Raw genomic sequence first — 18,916 nt, forward strand, 5'->3', positions numbered from 1 at the left:
GGTGGTTTGGATCTGAGTTGCGGCCCCCATCTTCCACCCTGGGGGTGCCTGTGCGCTCGAGCTCATGAGTGACACTGAGGATCAAGACGGTGCACCAGCAGCAGAAGCAGCAGCAGCAGCAGCAGCACTACAGCAGGTGCAGCAGCCTCTAGTGGGGCAGGCAGGTCCTCCAGGTCCGCTACCTCCTGTGCAGCTGACGGTGGTACCCGTTGTCCAACAGATTCCTCCAGCTATGGCCCAGCCTCGTGCACACGCGACCCTGCAGCCAATCCTGGAGTTTGTTTTTTCGGGCCCATCTTCCAGCTTGGGGCCCAGATGGATGAGGTCGGTCGACCGCCTGGACATGTACTTTCGAGCCGCTCAAGTGGCTGATGATGACTCCAGACTGTCAACCATGTTATATTCGTCAGGGCCCTCAGTTCAGGAAATTTTTGAATCGATTCTGCCGGGGGATGGGTCCTACGGTCAGGCGAAGGCTGCCCTTCAAGCTCACTTTCTGCCTCTAGCCAACGCGGACTATGATCGCTTCGTGATGCTGTCCGCCAAACAGAAAGAGGACGAGACTCTGGACACTTTCTATGGACGCCTGAGGCGCTTGTCGTTAGCTTGCGCATGGGGTGATGCAGAAGATATGATCAGGACCATGCTCATACAGGCATGTTCTTCAGATAAGCTCAGGCAACAAGTGCTAAGGGAGCCCGGAATCACACTCCCACGCATCCTTGAACTGGGGAGGTGCCATGAGGTGTCCGAGGCGAGGGCAGCGAGAATGGAAGCTGGGTCGCACTCCATCAAAACCGAGGAGGTGTGTGCGATGTGGCGCGGTGGCAGGGGAACCAGAAGACCTGGCGGTGGCCCCCGAGACAAAGCTGGGAGGGCAGGAGAGTCTTTCCAGAAGTGTGGCTATGACCTGCCCCACCCAACGGAATGCCCTGTGGCCGGAAAGATTTGTGGACGGTGTGGGCTACCAGACCATTTCTCAAGAGTGTGCAAGGCGGCGATGCCTGTGCTGGTGCCGCGAGGCCCCGCCCGGCCCATCTTCATTCGCCAGGGTCGACCGCCCAACGTCGATCAAGTGGACCAGGGCGAAGAGAAGGTCCAGGCAGAGGAGGCTGATGAACAAGAGGAAGAGAACATTTTCTTTGTCTCAAGTGTGGAGGTCCTGAAAGGAAAGACCAGGAGACAGCCAAGATGTGTGGTGGAGGCAAACCATTCTCCAGTCCCGGTCCTGGTAGACACGGGGGCGTCTGTCAATGTGATGGCCTGTGGACACTATGACGCCATGAACCGGCCTCCCAAATTGGTCGCACCCAAGGCTCACATCTTCACTTTTGGTCGCATAGACCCTATCCCATTAGGCGGCGTCTTCGTGGCGAAGGTGGAGCATGATGGATCCCAAATCACTGCACGGTTCTATGTGACACCAGTGAGCAACAATACCTTGCTGAGCTGTGCAGCGGCGGAGGCCCTTGGCATTGTCAGCTTTGCGTACTCCGTCTATCTAGATCAATGATTTGCTGGAGAAATATGCCGCACTATTCAAAGGGATTGGACAGATGGCTGGTGACCCAGTGAGGTTGCACATTGACAAATCCGTGCAGCCCATCTCCCTGAAACATCGCAGGGTACCTTTTAACCTTCATGAACATGTCGACAAGGAGCTGGACAACTTGGTCGATCTCGACATCATAGAGAAGGTGGAAGGTCCGACTCCCTGGGTATCCCCAATTGTGGTGGCACGAAAACCCAAACAGCCTGATGCTGTCCGGATCTGTGTAGACATGAGGTTGCCGAACAAAGCAATCAAAAGAGAAAGACACCTCACCATGACGATAGACGACATCATTGCTGAGGTACAATGCGCTCGCTTCTTCTCGAAGCTGGACCTCCGAGCGGGTTATCACCAGGTCGTCCTCCACCCTGAGTCGAGGAATATTACTACCTTTACCACCCACCGAGGTCTGTACCATTACAAGAGACTGAGTGTCGGGGTGTCCTCGGCGGCAGAGGTGTTTCAAAACATCATCAGGGGCGCCCTAGGAGAACTGGAGGGCGTCCTGAATATCAGCGATGACATCCTGGTGTTTGCCAGAACGGAGGTAGACCACCTGAGACGCCTGGCAAAGACATTTGAGAGACTGCAGTCCCTGGGCCTCACCCTCCACAAGGAGAAATGTGAATTTCTGCGACCATCAATAGAATTCTTTGGCTTCGTGTTTAAGGAGGGTGGGGTGTCACCTGATCCTAAGAAGGTCCAGGACATCAGAAAGGCGCAGCCTCCAGAATCCGTATCGGATGTGCAGAGTTTTCTGGGCATGGTTACTTACTGTGGACGATTCATCCAGAATCTTGCCTCCAGGTCGGAACCGCTCAGGGCGCTGACAAGAAAAGACACCATCTGGAACTGGGGCCCGCTTGAACAAGCGGCCTTTGACGACATCAGGGGCGCCCTGGCAGCAGAGGACACCATGGCCTTCTTTGATCCTGTGTTACCATCGGAGATCATTGTTGACGCCAGTCCATTTGGTTTGGGCACCGTGCTGACACAGATCGACCATGATGGGGGTGTCCGCCCGGTGGCCTACGCCATCAAGGCGCTATCGGAGGCAGAGCAACGATACTCGCAGATTGAGTGCGAGGCGCTGGCCGTATTCTGGGGCTGCAGGCACTTCCGGCTCTAAGTTCTCGGACGCTCGGTGACGGTGGTGACGGACCACAAACCATTGATTCCCATCCTGGCGGGGTCATCCTCCAAGCCGCCAGCACGAATTGAGAGATGGATGCTCGCCCTCTTGGAATATGGAGTCACCCTGGTGTATCTGCCGGGGGCGAACAATGCGGCAGACTATCTCTCTAGACACCCGGTGGCGCATGGGGCGGAGGACTATGACACCTGTGCGGAGGAGGCCGAAGAGCATGTCCGAGTGGTGGTGGCGGCAGCCACCCCGAATGCCATGCCCTTAAAGGAACTTGAGACAGCTGCAGCAGATGACGAGTGTTTCAGGATACTAAGGCAATCCATGCAGCAGGGATCCTGGAAGACGGTGCTGGAGGCCCTAGCGGGGTGCACCCAGGAGGCCAGAACTGGACTGGAGCAGTTATGGAAGGTCCGGGAGGAGCTAGCGTTCTCACCATCTGGCCTTCTACTCCGGGGAGACCGAATTGTGGTGCCCCAGTCGAAGGTGGGGGACGTGTTTGCACTTGCACACCGTGGTCATCAGGGCGCTGCCAAGACCAAAGCACGCTTAAGGCTGAAAGTGTGGTTCCCAGAACTGGAGCGGAAGGTGGACGATTTCATGGCAGCCTGTGTTTGGTGTCAGGCGGCCTCACCCCTGCAGCGTGAACCTGTCATAGAGGCGATGCCTCGCGGGACGCATCCGTGGGAAGTTGTTCATGCAGACTTTGGCTCCACCACGATGGGCACCCACTTCCTTGTGCTGGTTGACGAATACTCGAGGTACCCCGAGGTGGAGTTTGTAGAGTCAGTGGCGTTTGAGCATGTCGTGGTGGCCGTGGAAAAGGTGTTTGCGGCCCATGGCTTCCCACATACGGTGTGCTCAGACAATGGGGTGCTGTTCCAGAGTGAACGGTTCTCAGAACTGATGGAGAGCTATGGGGTAGTGCACAGGAAGATCACGCCTCTCTGCCCAAGGGCAAATGGTGAAACCGAACGGATGATGAGAACCTTAAATAAGACATTTCGGATCACCCAGGGCCAAGGACTGTCCCTCCAAAGAGCCCTCTACCAGTTTTTGAGGGTGTATCGTACCACGCCGCATGCATCCACTGTAGTGGCCCCGGCAGAGGCGTTCTTCAAGCGGTGTCCTCGGGGGCTGTTACCTGAGCTCGGAGAGAAAGAATCGGGGGTGATTGACAATCAACAGGTCAAGGCGGACCGGCGAATAAGGATTGAACAGGAGAACCTTTGGAGGGGGCTTCGCCCACAGCCTCTGGAGCCGGGTGATGAGGTTCTCATTCGTTTTGTTGTGCTTGCTATGCCTTTGCTTTAAAATCTTATTTAGTCGAATTTAAATCTGCAGCCACTTAGGCGACTTTAAATCTGCTTCCACTTTTCAGTTTGATGTGCTTAGTGTGTGTTGTGTAGTGCCTGTCTGTATGTGGTGTAGCTGGTGATGTCATGTGGAATGTTATTGTGAGAATGTTGGAATGTTTATGGTGAAGGTTCTCTGTGGAGGCAGTTAGATCTGGGCTGTCCGGTTGATGGCAGCCAGTGTTGTTATGTACTTACCTTCTTATGTCCTATTTGTAACTGTAACTAAAGAACTGGTATTAAACCTATCAGAAGTAAGCTTAATGAGCCTGGGACCTCCTTCTTTACATTGGCGACGAGTCGGTCTTCAAGAGTGAACCCATGTCTACCAAGGAGGAAAGAAACCTTAACGGAACCTGCTGCGGGGGGTGCAGGAAGGACAATGACAAGCTGCGATGAAGGACGACACTGCCCTCAAAGCTAGTAAGTCCCATCACCCAGGGTGCAGGGGAAGGAACAGGAAAAGGGACCGTGTAGCAAGTGGGACCAGCTACATAAACTGGAAGAAGAGCTGAATCCCAGGGGCTGAATAAGAGAGAGGACGGGCCAGAGAGGGGAAGAAAACCCTAATTCCCACAAATGAGAGGAGAAGATATGAGATACACGTTGTGGAGTGGAGATGGACCATGGGGAGAAAGGAAGACGACATGTTAAGGATGACCGTTGGTCAGCGGAGCTCAGTGCTGCTCTGCCGTGGTGTTGTGACTGATTACGTCACACGAGACATGGGGGGGGGGGAGTTGGCGATGCCTGTGTGGAAGGGCTAGGTGCGGCATAGTGGCGGCGTCGTAAGAACTCTTGGTGCTTTGCTGGATGTTACGCTGCGGCTTCCAATGAGGTGGGAAGCATTGCAGTGTCCGTGCAAGGGACCTGTCCTGTTCAGGTGCAACGTGACGGCGTCACGTGGTGGTATCCGGAAGGCATCGTAATCAGAATAGTGCGGAGGAGGAAGTTGCCACTCCGCCCCATATCGCGAGGCGCTCTGCAGCGGCCAACGTCAGATGTGCGTTCAGAGCCATGTCCGGTGTTAGCGATATGGCTCACCCTGGGATTTGTGTCTGGAAGTTGTCACGTTGGGGTGCATGAAAGCAAGTGAAGCTTTCGTCGTGCTAGTTGAGTGCTGCGCAGGGAGGCAACGCAGTACCAATTTAAATAGCAGTGGAGCTATGAATATTTGCCAGAGAGCTCAGCGTGCGGGCCCGATCATAGGAAGAGGGCCGTGGAATGCGGAATGTGCGAGCCGTGGTAGAGGATTCTGCAATGTGGCTAACGCTTAACGCTAACGTGGCTACGATATTACGCTCGAGAAGAAGTGAAACATGGATAAGTGATATTGGAGGAATATATCCTTTTTGTATGATAGTTGTGTTGTGGCCTAAATAGATGACAGGACGCTGTAGGGTTTCTAACAGTCTTTATTGACTGACAACAGGGAGAAAGGCTCTCAGGTGGCCTGGTGGTGCGGGGCGCTTACTCACAGTTCACTGCGATCAAGTCCTGTGCTTTCCCAGTTGATTCACTGTGGAAAGGTTGTGCTCACTGGTGGCACGCTGTAAACCTCTAGGGCCCCCATGAAGCCTCCAGTGACTGTGGTGTTATGCCCTAGAAGCTGTGGTGTGAGTTCTGTCACTCACTGCTTCTTATCATGTAATCATCAGGAGCAGCGCTCCTCTGTGACTGCTTCAGCTGGCCGAGCGCCAACTCTGAAGCGGGAACGTTTTCCCGCGGAGCGTGGGCTCGCGAGATCCCGTCTCGCGAGATCTCGCGAGAACACGCTCCCGCGATCATGTGATGTCCCCACACACCTCCTTTGCTGGGAAAAAGGATGGGTGATCACTCCATGATGAAGTCCGCATATTTCCTGGGTTTCCTTCTCTCTCTCTGGGGCCTGCCAGGATCGGGGTATGGAGCGGGATCAATGAAATGTCCTTGGGAGGGTACTGGTGATTCAGGTTCTCTTTGTCCAGCTCTTTGCTGTGATTCCCTGGGTGTTGTTGGGGGATGGAGCTTGCGAAGTCATTGTGATGGTGCGGCTCCATGGTGTCTCCACTTGGGAGGTGATGGTTCTCGTATGACTCTTGGCAGACTTGATCTCCTCCAGTGTCTCCTTGCGAGTGTACAGTGTCTTCTTTCCTGCGGTACATGGCTACCCTTTCTAGATTCCATCTCCTGCCATCGCTGGTGCAGATGTGGTTTGTCCCTCTCTCCATGACTTCTGTGGACTGCTGTATCTGGAACCAGTGGAGGTGTCCTTGTGGGGAAGTCGTATCTTCACCAGATCCCCTTTGTTGACTTGTGTGTGTCGAGCGGCTCGGCGCAAATCCCCCTGTGCTTTCATTGCTTCTTTGTTGCGCTGCATGCGGCACGTTACGTCATCCATGTCAACGTCTTCGTCGGCCCTCACTTGCTGGATCCATGGTGGTACCAGTGAGGATGCTGCCCTTCTCCCCCTCAGCAGATGGAAAGGTGAAACACCTGTGACGGCGTTGGGGGTGAGATGGTGGGCCACTACGGCTTCTTTGACTGTCTTGTATGGGTCTAGGCCCGAGGCGTGAGCCAGTTGTAGCGCCCCCTTGATGAAGCGGTTTGCCCGCTCGACTAGGCCATTTGCCTGTGGGTGATATAGACTTGCTTTTCGCTGTTTGATGTTGTTGAGCTTGAGAAATTTTTCCATTTCTCTGGAGACTAGCTGGACTCCGTTGTCCGTGACGAGTTCTTCGGGCAGGCCCTCCCACTGGAATATGGCGGTGAGTGTTTCAATGACTGTTCCTGTGGTGATGTCTGGGGTGAAGTCAGCTTTCACCCATTTGGAAAAATAGTTGACCATGACTATCCCGTACCTGTGATCTAGGGGCATGTTGTCCAGCGGCCCCTTGAAATCCAGCCCCAGTTTTCGCCACACCCCTTTGGGGACTTTGGTGGGCAGCATGGGGGCTTGCCTCACGGCTAGGCGCTTGTCGCTGTTTGAGCATTCGTGGCACCTATCGACCATCTGCCGTACGTCCTGGTCCATGCCTGGCCACCAGTATGCGTCGCGTATCCTTCGTCTGGACATGTTGCACCCTAAATGGCCCGAGTGTGCTCTGCACAGTATGACTTTGCGGATTCCGCTGGGTGGGATGATCTGATCACCTCTGAGAATGAGACCGTTCATGGCGGTGATTTCCTCGTTCACCTTCCAGAAGGGACGAAGGCCTTCGGGGATCGCTCTCTCGTTACGCCATCCATTTCGAACCCAGGTGCTTACGTGCCTTAGGGCGTAGTCCTGCTCGAACTCTTCCTGCCAGTGGCTCTCGCTCATTTCCATGTACTCGACGTTCCTCAAGTCGCCGATGGACACAACGACACATTCGTCTTGCAGGAATGTGGTGCCGGGGGCGCTTTGGTTAAGGAGCCTGGACATGCAGTCGGCTTGTGCGTTTTTCCAGCCCGCAATGTGTTGTATCTCATAGGTATACTCTTGGAGCTTTGCGGCGATCCTGGCCAGTCTGGGGGTGGCCGTCTTGGTGCCGCCCGGGCTCAACATGTGAATTAGGAGTTTGTGATCGGTGATCAACTTGAATCGTGTCCCCCAAACGTATGATCTGAAATAGTCGACGGCCCAGGCGCATGCCAACATCTCTTTCTCTACAGTAGAGTAATTCTTCTCGGATGAGGACAATGCCTTGGATGCAAATGCCACAATGTTCTCAGTGTCGCCCTTCTTCTGGGTCAAGGTGGCCCCTAGGCCGTATGCGCTGGCGTCAGTGGTGATGTAGGTGTCCCATTCAGGGTTGCATGGTTTAAGACACGGCGCGTGTAGAATCCTTTTCTTGATTTCGCCGAAAGCCTCATCCTGTTCTGGGCCCCAAGAGTACGCTGCCCCCTTCTTCAGGAGCTCCCTCATGGGAGACGTGGTCTCAGAGAACCTGGGGACGAATTTGGCATAGTACTCGGCTAGGCCCAAGAATGAGCGTAGTTCCTCTTTGGACATTGGCGCCGGTGCTTCTGTAATGGCCTCCATGAGGTTCTTCTTGGGGCTTACCCCATCACTCGAGATGCAGTACCCAAGATATTCTACCTTATTCACCCCGAAGACACACTTTTCATGGCGTAGGTGAATGCCTTCCTCCTGAAGTCTGCTCAGGACTGACTTGAGTGCCTTGTCATGGGTCTCGTTGTCTTTGGCGTATACCAGAATGTCATCTTGGAAGAATGAGACATTGGTGAGGCCTTTAAGCAGGGAGTTCATCATCCTCTGGAATGCGGATGCTGCGGACGATAGCCCGAAAGGCATGCGGGTGTATTGGAAGGTGCCAAAAGGAGTGATGAATGCCGTCAGGGGGCGGGAGGACTTGTGTAGAGGAATCTGGTGATAGGCATCACGCATGTCCAGCTTCGAGAAAATGGCCGCCTCCTTCATCATGAGGACAATCTCATTGATGCTGGGGAGTGGGAAGCTATCCGTGATCACCTCCAAGTTCAGGCTTCTCAGGTCGATGCAGATCCTGAGGTCGTTGCTGGACTTTTTCTTTACTAGTACTACCGGACTCAGCCACTCTGAGGATTCTACGGTTTCAATGGTTCCTTCTTCGACCATCTTCCTCAGGTGGGCGTACAAAGCTGGTCTTGCGGTGGCAGGTACTGCCCTTACTTTGTGCTTGACTGGGGTGGCGTTGAGTTTCAGCCGAATTTTGTGGACGAAGTTTTTCACTTTTCCCGGTTTCTCGGAAAACAGGTTTGGAAAGATCTCCTTGTAGTTTTGCGCTGCTCCTGACGAGATCATGAGCACCTGTTCCGGAGTGCTGGGATCTAGTTTCATGCTGAGTTTGTGTTGGTCATCCCACCCCAGCACGGCTGGACCTTTGGGTGAAAAATACACTTTGGTGGTGGTAGACCTCCCTTTAAAATCGATCCGGGCCTTGATGTAGCCCAACAGGTCGACCGTTGCCCCTCCAAACACAGTCGGTTTTTGCCTGGTTGATCTAATCTCTACTTTTTCTTGTCCCATCATCTCCTTGTACGTGTTGATGGGCAGAATAATGAGGTCGGATCCCGAATCAGCCATGACGCGTGTTTCGATTCCGTCCACTTTAATGGTGCAGTGGGGCTTTTCTCTTCTGGCATGGGGGGCATTGGCCATGACAACCATGGGTCTGTCCTGTAGTTCATCATCATCAGTTGCGGTGCAGTCACCGTCAACACGGGAAACAGTTTTCTCCCGCCACATGCATGCCGGAGCGACGTGGCCAATGCGTCCGCACTTGGAGCACTCCTTATTCCTGGCGGGGCAGTCGCGGTCGTTCACCATGTGCTAGGGGCTGGCGCATCTGTAACATTTTGGTGCCTCCTTTTTCCTGGGACTTTTGTCTTTGGGGCCGTCGTGGGAATGCTTGTCTCTGCGACCTCTCCATTGTAGCGCCGCCATTTCGGGCACAGGCAGGTGACTTCCCGCCTCCTTGCGGCTGCTGGAGGTTTCCTCCTCCGCCCTGGCAATCTGGATGGCTTTATCGAGGGTGACCTCCTTTTCTTGGATGAGTTTGTCCTGTACTTTCCTAGAGTTGGTGTGGACAACGAGCATGTCGCAGATAATCTGTTCTGCATTTTCTCCAAAGGCGCAAAGAGAAGCGAGTTCCCTCAACCTGGTGATGTAGTCATCCACGGGTTCGCTCCCTTCCTGTTTGCGAGTGCAGAATCTCAGCCTGTGCAGTACAATGTTCTCCTTATTGGTGAATCTCTTCATGATGCGACGAGTCGCTTCTTTGTAAACATCGTCGTCTTCGACGTCTTCGTCGGCTGCAGGTAGTTCTTTAAGGCTGGCAAAGATGCGCTGACCTTCAACCCCTAACGCATTTAACAGCATCGCCCTCTTCCTGATGGGGGCATATCGCGTGCCGCCCACTGCTTCCAAGTAGGTGGAAAAAAGTGGTACCCATTGCATCCAAGGAATTGCCGGTGTCCCTGGCAAGGGGAGAAACGCAGGGGGTGGTGTGGCGCCTTGCATGGTGGGTCCTTGGGACTTCTGGTATCCTCGTCGCCAGTTATGTTGTGGCCTAAATAGATGACAGGACGCTGTAGGGTTTCTAACAGTCTTTATTGACTGACAACAGGGAGAAAGGCTCTAAGGTGGCCTGGTGGCGCCGGGCGCTTACTCACAGTTCACCTCGATCAAGTCCTGTGCTTTCCCAGTTGATTCACTGTGGAAAGGTTGTGCTCACCGGTGGCACGCTGTAAACTTCTAGGGCCCCCATGAAGCCTCCAGTGGCTGTGGTGTTATGCCCTAGAAGCTGTGGTGTGAGTTCTGTCACTCACTGCTTCTTATCATGTAATCATCAGGAGTAGCGCTCCTCTGTGACCGCTTCAGCTGGCCGAGCGCCAACTCTGAAGCGTGAACGTTTTCCCGCGGAGCGTGGGCTCACGAGATCCCGTCTCGCGAGATCTCGCGAGAACACGCTCCCGCGATCATGTGATGTCCCCACAAGTTGATTTAAAAATAGTCGGCATAGGGTATAATGTGGGGATACATTAGTATCTTGAGGGTAGACGTTGCTGCAGTGAGTAAGTTAGGTATGAGAGTATGGGAAATGTATTAAGAGGTAAGGTAGAGGCAACGATTTTTGAGGAATTGCAACGCAGCACCTATAATGGGCCATGGACATTTAAGTGATGTGTCTGAGTGAGTGCGTGAAGGTGGTTTGGATACGGTTGAGTTAAACCTAACTAATTTGAGGAATTGCAGTGTAGAGCATACAACTGGTTATGGACTGGTAGGATGAGATTGTGGTAGATAGTATTACGTTGCCTAAATGGTAACATGGACTTTTAGCTGCAGTGGTTATGCTTGCTATGAGGACACAGGGGGTTGAATGTGCATGTGTGGCGTAGTATTAACCTTTTTGAGGATTTGCAGCAATTTGGGTTGCTAGAAAGCAACAGGGACTTCTAGGTATGGTAACTGCAAGTTGACAGTAGTGCCTCTAATAGGCTGTGGCCTTTTAGGAAGTTTTAGCAAGTTTTCTACTTGCTTTGATGTTTTGTTTCTGTTGACATCAAAAGTTATATGTATGCATTTAAGATGTTACCATGCGTATGGTTTCGGCTGACTGGGTTAATGGTAGAGTTTAAGGTTAGCATGGAGTATGATAAGAGTCAGAGTTCTGGTAAGACGGGTAACGCCCAGAATGTGTACAGTATATATGTGAGGTTCACAATGGTTATTAGGGAGGTAGCCCCTCCGGATTTGGTGCTAAGTTTTCTGGCTTTGGGTATGTGGGAGTATCATGCTGGAATGACGTGCCAAAGACGCATGGTTGTTGGGAGGTAGCGCCTCCAGTGTGTGAGTTGAATGAGGTAGTGCCTCCAGCGGTGGTGTTAAGTGTTTAGGGTGGTATTGCCTTTAGAGTTTTCATGGAGTATATGTGAGGTCTAATAGCCACAAGGTGTGTTAAATGAGGTAGCGTCTCCAATTTATTAGTAAGGGGAGTTGGAATCTCCACGGGCTGTAGGGTGTATTTTGGGAGGTAGTGCCTCCGTTTTGTGTAATAGATATTCGCTCGTCACTAATTATTTTGGGAGTGAATGGCTGGGAATGCCCGCCATGGAACCTGTGTGGCATGGAGTTCTAGAGTGATGAGTTATGTTTTTTGTGTTGTTTTCGTGTATCAGGATCCTGTCTTTAGCATGTTGGTGCAGGGTCCGACGCATGGACTTCAGAGTGGTTGTCATCGGTGAATTGTATGTGGTCAACCAGACATTTCTGGTGGATTTGAGAATGACTGGCCAGCGTTCTTGAACTGTTTGGGGGATCTGTACACCTCGGTCTGGTAGTGTGTGTGCCCAATTAGCCAAGTCATTGTGCAATAGTTGTAAGGGAGTGGTGGACTTGTATTTCCATTTTAGGCTTGCTTTGCCAAAGTGATGACCTATTTGTCCTCTTCGAGGTCGGTAGTGCTCCAGGGTGGCAGCCTGGAGGCCTGTCGGTGACGGGGGCGGGCAGAAGGTGGTTCTGTAGTTTTGGGGTGGTGTACGGGTGTAGGTTAGAGTGCCTTGGATCTGGGCAGGTTGGGTTCTGGGGTGAGAGCCCAGAGTTTGTTTGTGGCAGGAACAGACAGAGGGAGTTTTGTTTATTTTGTGAGGGGTATTCAGAAGTGTGTAGGTTAGATTTTTGTTGTCATGATGGTAGGGAATCTGCTGAGGATGTGATGGTTTGCCTTGGTGTTGTTTACCCAAATGGGAAGTGTAGTACCTGTCTGTGATGTGTATGTGTGTATTGGTAAAGGAGGGAGGTGAGTTGTGTAGTGCCTGTCTGTAGCTGTTGATGCCATGTGTAATATTGTTGTGGGAATGTAGGAATGTTTATGGTGAAGGTTCTCTGTGGAGGCAGTTAGATCTGGCCTGCCTGGGTGATGGGAGCCGGTGTTGTTATGTACTTAGCTTCTTATGTCCTATTTGTAACTGTAACTAAAGAACTGGTATTAAAACTATCAGAAGTAAGCTTAATGAGCCTGGGACCTGCTTCTTTACATTGTGCCATTGCTTTAAAATCTTATTTAGGTGACTTTACATCTGCAGCCACTTTTTTTCGTTTTGATGTGTTTAGTGTGCCTCTCACTGCCACCCCCCCCTCCTCTCCCACTATGTGTCTCTGGCACTTAGTTTGCTTTGTTTGACTTGCCCTACCACCCCTTCCCCTCTCCCCCTCCTTCATGTATAGCTCTTGCATTATTGAAACGACCGTCAGGCAAGTACAATCATTTATGTAATATGTTTTAACAGTTTGTATTCCTTATGTCTTATGTTGTACCACTAAAGGCATAGCACTTGCCCATTCGGAATGCTCCAATGCCTATTAAGAATGTGAATTTTCAATGTTCTTGTTTTTCTTTTTAATTACTCATCCTCCCTGCATTGGAGCGCTTTGAAACGCTTGTTAAGTGTATAGGCACTATATAAATGACCAATAAATAAAAATAAAATAAAATCTTTTCACAAGCTCCAGTCACTGACTTCAATTCCGATTCAGACTCTTCCATTACCTCCTATGAGTCCACGGTTGCGCCTGCACAGCAAAGGAGGTTGTCACACGTCATACAAACTTTAGATCCCCCTGCAGTAGGGGTCTCTGACTCTATGATAACTGAGTTAAATCGCGTTTTGAGTGCTCTACTTTCCCTTTTTGAAAATCTACAAAGGGACACAAATGCACAGGCCCATGAAGTGGACCTAATATGGGGGAAAGTGCAACATCTTCACGATCCGCCAATGCCCGGGTAATTTTGACTCCTGTCCCGACAAATCCGAGGTCGGGTTAAAACAAGGAGCTCCAACTAAATGTCATGCACCAGCCCTGGAAATTGGTTCACCATTGGAAGTACTACTAACATGGCTTCCGGTTCCACAACTTCAGCGGTCTAGCTTATTTCAAGATGGCCGACGGAACCTATAACTGGCAAATCAGACCAGCGCACTGCGCGTTGTATCATTCCTTGTTACGTGTGCTGCCAGTCTCTCATAGCGACTAGCCTTACTTCTCTTTTCCATATTTCCCTTTGTTCAAGGCTTTCCTGACCTTTCTTTATACTGCCACTCGCGGTGTCTCTAAGCTTGCAGGTAAGGTGACCGGGATCTATCTAGCTGTGCTTGCAGTCACAACGCGTACTTTCAACCACTACGCGTATTCCGTGTGTGTGTCTCTCTCAGCGACTTCTCTTAGCCTCAGCGATAGGTATCCACTCTTGCGGGTTGTTTATTTCTCTTATCACTATTTACCTGTCTGGTTCTGTCATCTCCGTTTCTTTTTCTGTGCAGCTTTTGTATCCTGTTCGGAACGAGCACCTCTTGGTGTTCTTCCCGGAAAACTGTGCGACCGCACTTTCTCTACGGTCTCACTACCCACCTGTCTTTCTCAATCTGGAGGAGGAACGAGTGGAATCAGTTACCTGTTTCCCCCTACATCATCGGAGTTCTGTATCCGTGGGATCGGCAGACCAGATCCTCTACAAGCAGCAAGACTTCTTGTTAGTTATTGCTATCATCCTTGATTACGGACCGGATTCCAACTGGGGTTTTTTGCCAATCGGCTTTTTCCCCGTTTTAGGGCGTGCTCCTCGGGTCACCTCCAGGTCTGTAGTATATTCAGACGACGGAGGCTGCCGACGGAGCGCGGCCTTACCTACGACAAAAAAAAGAGAAGAAATCTGGTAAAGGGTCAAGGATCAACGAACGAAGAAAAAGAGTACAGTCAGCGTGGAGGAGATTCCTGAAGAGACAGGTGAGGAGGAGTCAAGGGAGGAGGAGGTCCAGCCTGACAGTATAAAACGCCAAAGGAGGGAAATGGCGTCTCCGGAACAGATCCAAGAGATGTGTAACGCCATACAGAGCCTTAGAGCAGACATGCAGTCTCTTCACGCAGAGAACCTTCTTCTTCAACAGCAAGCCGCAACCAGGGATACTGGTAGGGATGATCTACCACCAATGCCCTTTACATATGGTAAATATGACGGAAACCCTAAGTTTATTAAGGAATTCCTCGATGCCTGCTCAGTTTACTTCTCCTTTAGTCCTCGAGCATTTGAGTCCGGAAGGGCTCGAGTTGGATTTCTCATAGGCAACTTGACCGGAAGTGCACTGGCATGGGCAACCCCTCTGGTTACCAACCAAGACCCCTTGGTGAATGATTTAGCCCTGTTTGTACAGGGATTTAAGAACCGATTTGAGCGTTCCGACATACAGTATTTGAAGTAGGACGCCTTCCTCAAGGTCAAACAAGGGAATCAGGACCTGCAAGGTTATATTGCGCAGTTCCAGGCTCTGGCTGTTTCAACAGAATGGCCAGATATTGCACAACAAGCCATCTTCCGACGAGGGTTAAACGAAGATCTTAAGGATGAACTGGCCAGAGTGATTCGCCCTAACAGCTTCCAAGAACTAGTTACCCTAGTACTACAGATTGATTACCGTCTACAGGAAAGGCGAGCGGAAAGTAGAAGAGGAAGGGGATCGTCATTTCAGTATAGCCCTCCTGCAGGAAGAAGGGAACGTCCCACTTTACAAGAACTCATGCAGATAGGATCTACCAGGGGACCTCTTACCAAGACCGAAAGAAGACAAAGACAGGATTTAAATCTCTGTATGTACTGTGGGTCCGCTAAACATACCCTCAAGGAGTGTCCTGACATACCCTCTTAGAGACAGGGAAATGCCAGACCCCAGGTGTTTGCAAGGGAGACCATGGGGAAGACCGCCCAAACCCTTGCAACCTTACCAGACCCACTCTTGAAGGAGTAGAGGATAACCGTTTGATGGTGTTTCGGGTATCCTTTTCCTGTAAACCGAAGCAGAACCTCTCGGTATTGGCCATGCTGGACTGCGGAGCAGCAGGGAACTTCATCGATGTGACCTGGGCCCAGGAGAACCAAATCCCACTTAGGGAGAAGGACAGACCCATACCTGTAGAGGGTGTGGACGGTCGTCTGCTCTCATCCGGACCCATTACTATGGAAACCATTCCCATAACGGTAAAGATGGAGCATCATGTCGAGACCCTCCGCTTTGATGTTATCAGAGCAGCCCATTCTCCATTAATATTGGGAATTTCATGGCTAAGAAGACATAATCCCAGAATTGACTGGACAAGGAACAAGATTAATTTCGACTCTGAATTTTGTTAAGAACACTGCAAGAACTCAATGGAACCCCTGAGAGAGGTTCGATCCAGTCTGGCCAGAGCTCAATGTAACCTCTCTTTATCCTCCATACCTAGGCAGTACCAGCCATTTGCACGAGTATTTGAAGAGATGAACCCTAGACTCCTCCCACCTCACCGCAACGAGGACTACAGCATAGACCTCAAGGAAGAGACTTCTCTTCCATTCGGACGTATGTATCCGTTATCCTTGACCGAAAAGGAGGCATTGAAGGAGTACCTAGCAGCTAACTTGGAAAATGGACTTATAAGACCATCAAGATCATCAGGAGGAGCATCCTTGTTTTTCATTTCGAAGAAGAACTCTAAAGAACTACGCCCTTGTATAGATTACAGGGGTTTGAACAGCATAACCATCCGAGACAGATATCCAATGTCACTTATCAGAGACATTCTCGAAGCAGTCAGAGACTCCAAGGTATTTACCAAACTCGATCTCCGTGGTGCTTATCATTTGTTAAGGATCAAGAACGGGGACGAATGGAAAACTGCATTTAGGACACCGCTGGGTTTGTTCGAATATTGCGTTATGCCGTTCGGACTGGTGAATGCCCCAGCTGTGTTCCAGCGATTTGTGGACAGGATCTTCGCTGATATGTTATACATATCGGTAATTGTATATCTCGATGATATACTGGTCTTCTCCCCTTCCTTGGAAGAACATCGTGTCCATGTGAGCAAGGTTCTCCGTAGATTGTTAGAGAACAATCTATTTGCCAAACCGGAGAAGTGCCAGTTCGAGGCCTCTGAGGTACCCTACCTGGGGTACATTTTGTCAGCCAAGGGGATTCGCATGGACCCAAACAAGATTCAGGCGATTCAACGTTTCCTAGGTTTGGCGAACTTTTATCGCCGGTTCATACCTCGATTCTCTGACCTCGTATTACCCATCACCACACTCCTTAAGAAGGGTGTAGCTTTCCATTGGGGATCTGCCACTCAGGAGGCATTCAAGGCCTTAAACGGATTCTTCACCACTGCTCCTGTTCTGGTCCAGCCGGATCAGAACAAACCCTTTGTTCTGGAAACAGATGCCTCAGGGGGCGCCTTGGGAGCGATTTTGCTACAAGAAGGAAGTGATGGGTTAGAACACCCTATCGCTTATTACTCTCGTACCTTGACTGGAAGTGAAAGAAACTACTCAGTACTTGAGAGAGAACTATTAGCTATACAAAGTGTTTGTCAAGAATGGAGACATCTTCTACAGGGAGCCTCACATCAGTTCATCATCCGCACTGACCATCAGAATCTGAAGGTCCTCCAACAGATGGAGTGCAGAAACTCAAGGCATGCTCGTTGGGCCTACTATTTTTCCAACTTCGACTTCCAGATCACTCACATACCAGGATCTCAAAACAGTGTAGCAGACGCCTTATCCCGGAGCTGGGCAGAGGAAGATCTATCAGAGATTAAGACGGAGAAGATCCTACCGAGGCACCACTTCCACCTGATTGCTAACCTTTCCCTTCAAAGGGTCCATTGCTCTCAGGAGGAGAAGAGGTCCTGCCAGTTACAGGAACTTGAGGGATTGTGGTTTTATCACTCGGCCTTGTTTCTACCCACACCTACTCTTCGAAGACAAGTCATTAGTTATTGTCACGATCTTCCCCTAGCAGGACATAAGGGAGAAAAGGCAACGTTCGAACTGGTTTCCAGGAGTTTTTGGTGGCCCTCGATGCGAAGAGACATAACTTCATACGTGTCCACGTGTCCCACCTGTGCCATCAACAAGACCCCTCGTCACAGACCACTCGGACTTCTGCATCAAGCTAAAGTACCTACACGCCCCTGGGAAGACCTCTCATTAGACTTCATAGTAGAACTCCCAGTCTCTAAGGAGAGAACTGTGATCTTAGTGACAATTGATTCATTCACTAAGTTGGCTCATTGTGTATCCCTATCAGGAGTTCCCTCTGCCTCAGAGACCGCTACAGTCTTCCTCCGTGAAGTTTTCAGATTACATGGCTTACCACGGTCTATCATTTCTGACAGGGTAACGCAATTCACCTCAAAGTTTTGGGACTCTTTATGTAACCAATTGGGCATCCAAAAAGCCCTGTCTTCGGGGTACCACCCTCAATCTAACGGACAGACAGAAAGGCTAAATGCCAATTTGGAACAGTACCTTCGCTGTTTTTGCAACAAGGAGCAAGATGATTGGGCAGCCCTGCTGCCGATGGCTGAGTTTGCCTATAACAATACCTACCACATGGCTATCAAGATGAGTCCTTTCAAGTGCACATATGGATACCACCCTCACCACTTACCAGGAGCTTCCAACTTTTGAGGTCAGACTACCACTCCCGCTTTAGAAAGGATGCTCACCGATCTCCAACGTACTCACGAGGAAGCCTTACAAGCACTGGAAGACAGTCGCAAGACATATAAGACCTATGCAGATGCCAAATGCTGTGCCGTTCCCCTCTGGAAGCCGGGTGATTTGGTCTGGCTCTCCACAAGATACCTACCCCGGTGGACTCATATGGGGAAATTTGCAGCAAAATATATAGGTCCATGCCAAATTCTGTCACAGATCAATCCAGTAGCATTCAGATTAAAACTGCCCCACGCCTTGCGACGGATACACCCAGTCTTTCATTCCTCTCTACTCAAGACACATCAAGAAGACCCATACAAGAGACCTCGGAGAAGAACTGTAATCACTCCTCTTGAGGAACCAAAGGAATATGAGGTGGACAGAATCGTGGATTCCCGTTACAGGAAAGGAACCCTACAATATCTGATTCATTGGAAGGGCTATCCTATTGCTGAAAGAACATGGGAACCAAGATCCCACGTGCATGCCCCCAGACTTGTACAGCGTTTCCATAGACTGTATCCAGGGAAACAAGGAGGGTGCAAGTATCGAAGGGGGCATACTGTCATGCACCAGCCCTGGAAATTGGTTCACCATTGGAAGTACTACTATCATGGCTTCCGGTTCCCCAACCTCAACCGTCTAGCTTATTTCAAGATGGCCGACTGAACCTATAACTGGCAAATCAGACCAGCGCACTGCGCGTTGTATCATTCCTTGTTACATGCGCTGCCAGTCTCTCATAGCAACTAGCCTTACTTCTCTTTTCCCTTTGCTCAAGCCTTTCAAGACCTTTCTTTATACTGCCACTCGTGGTGTCTCTAAGCTTGCAGGTAAGGTGACCGGGATCTATCTAACTGTGCTT

This window comes from Ambystoma mexicanum, chromosome 13 (assembly GCF_040938575.1).
Source record: "Ambystoma mexicanum isolate Mex_15411 chromosome 13, UKY_AmexF1_1, whole genome shotgun sequence".
Classification (NCBI taxonomy): domain Eukaryota; kingdom Metazoa; phylum Chordata; class Amphibia; order Caudata; family Ambystomatidae; genus Ambystoma; species Ambystoma mexicanum.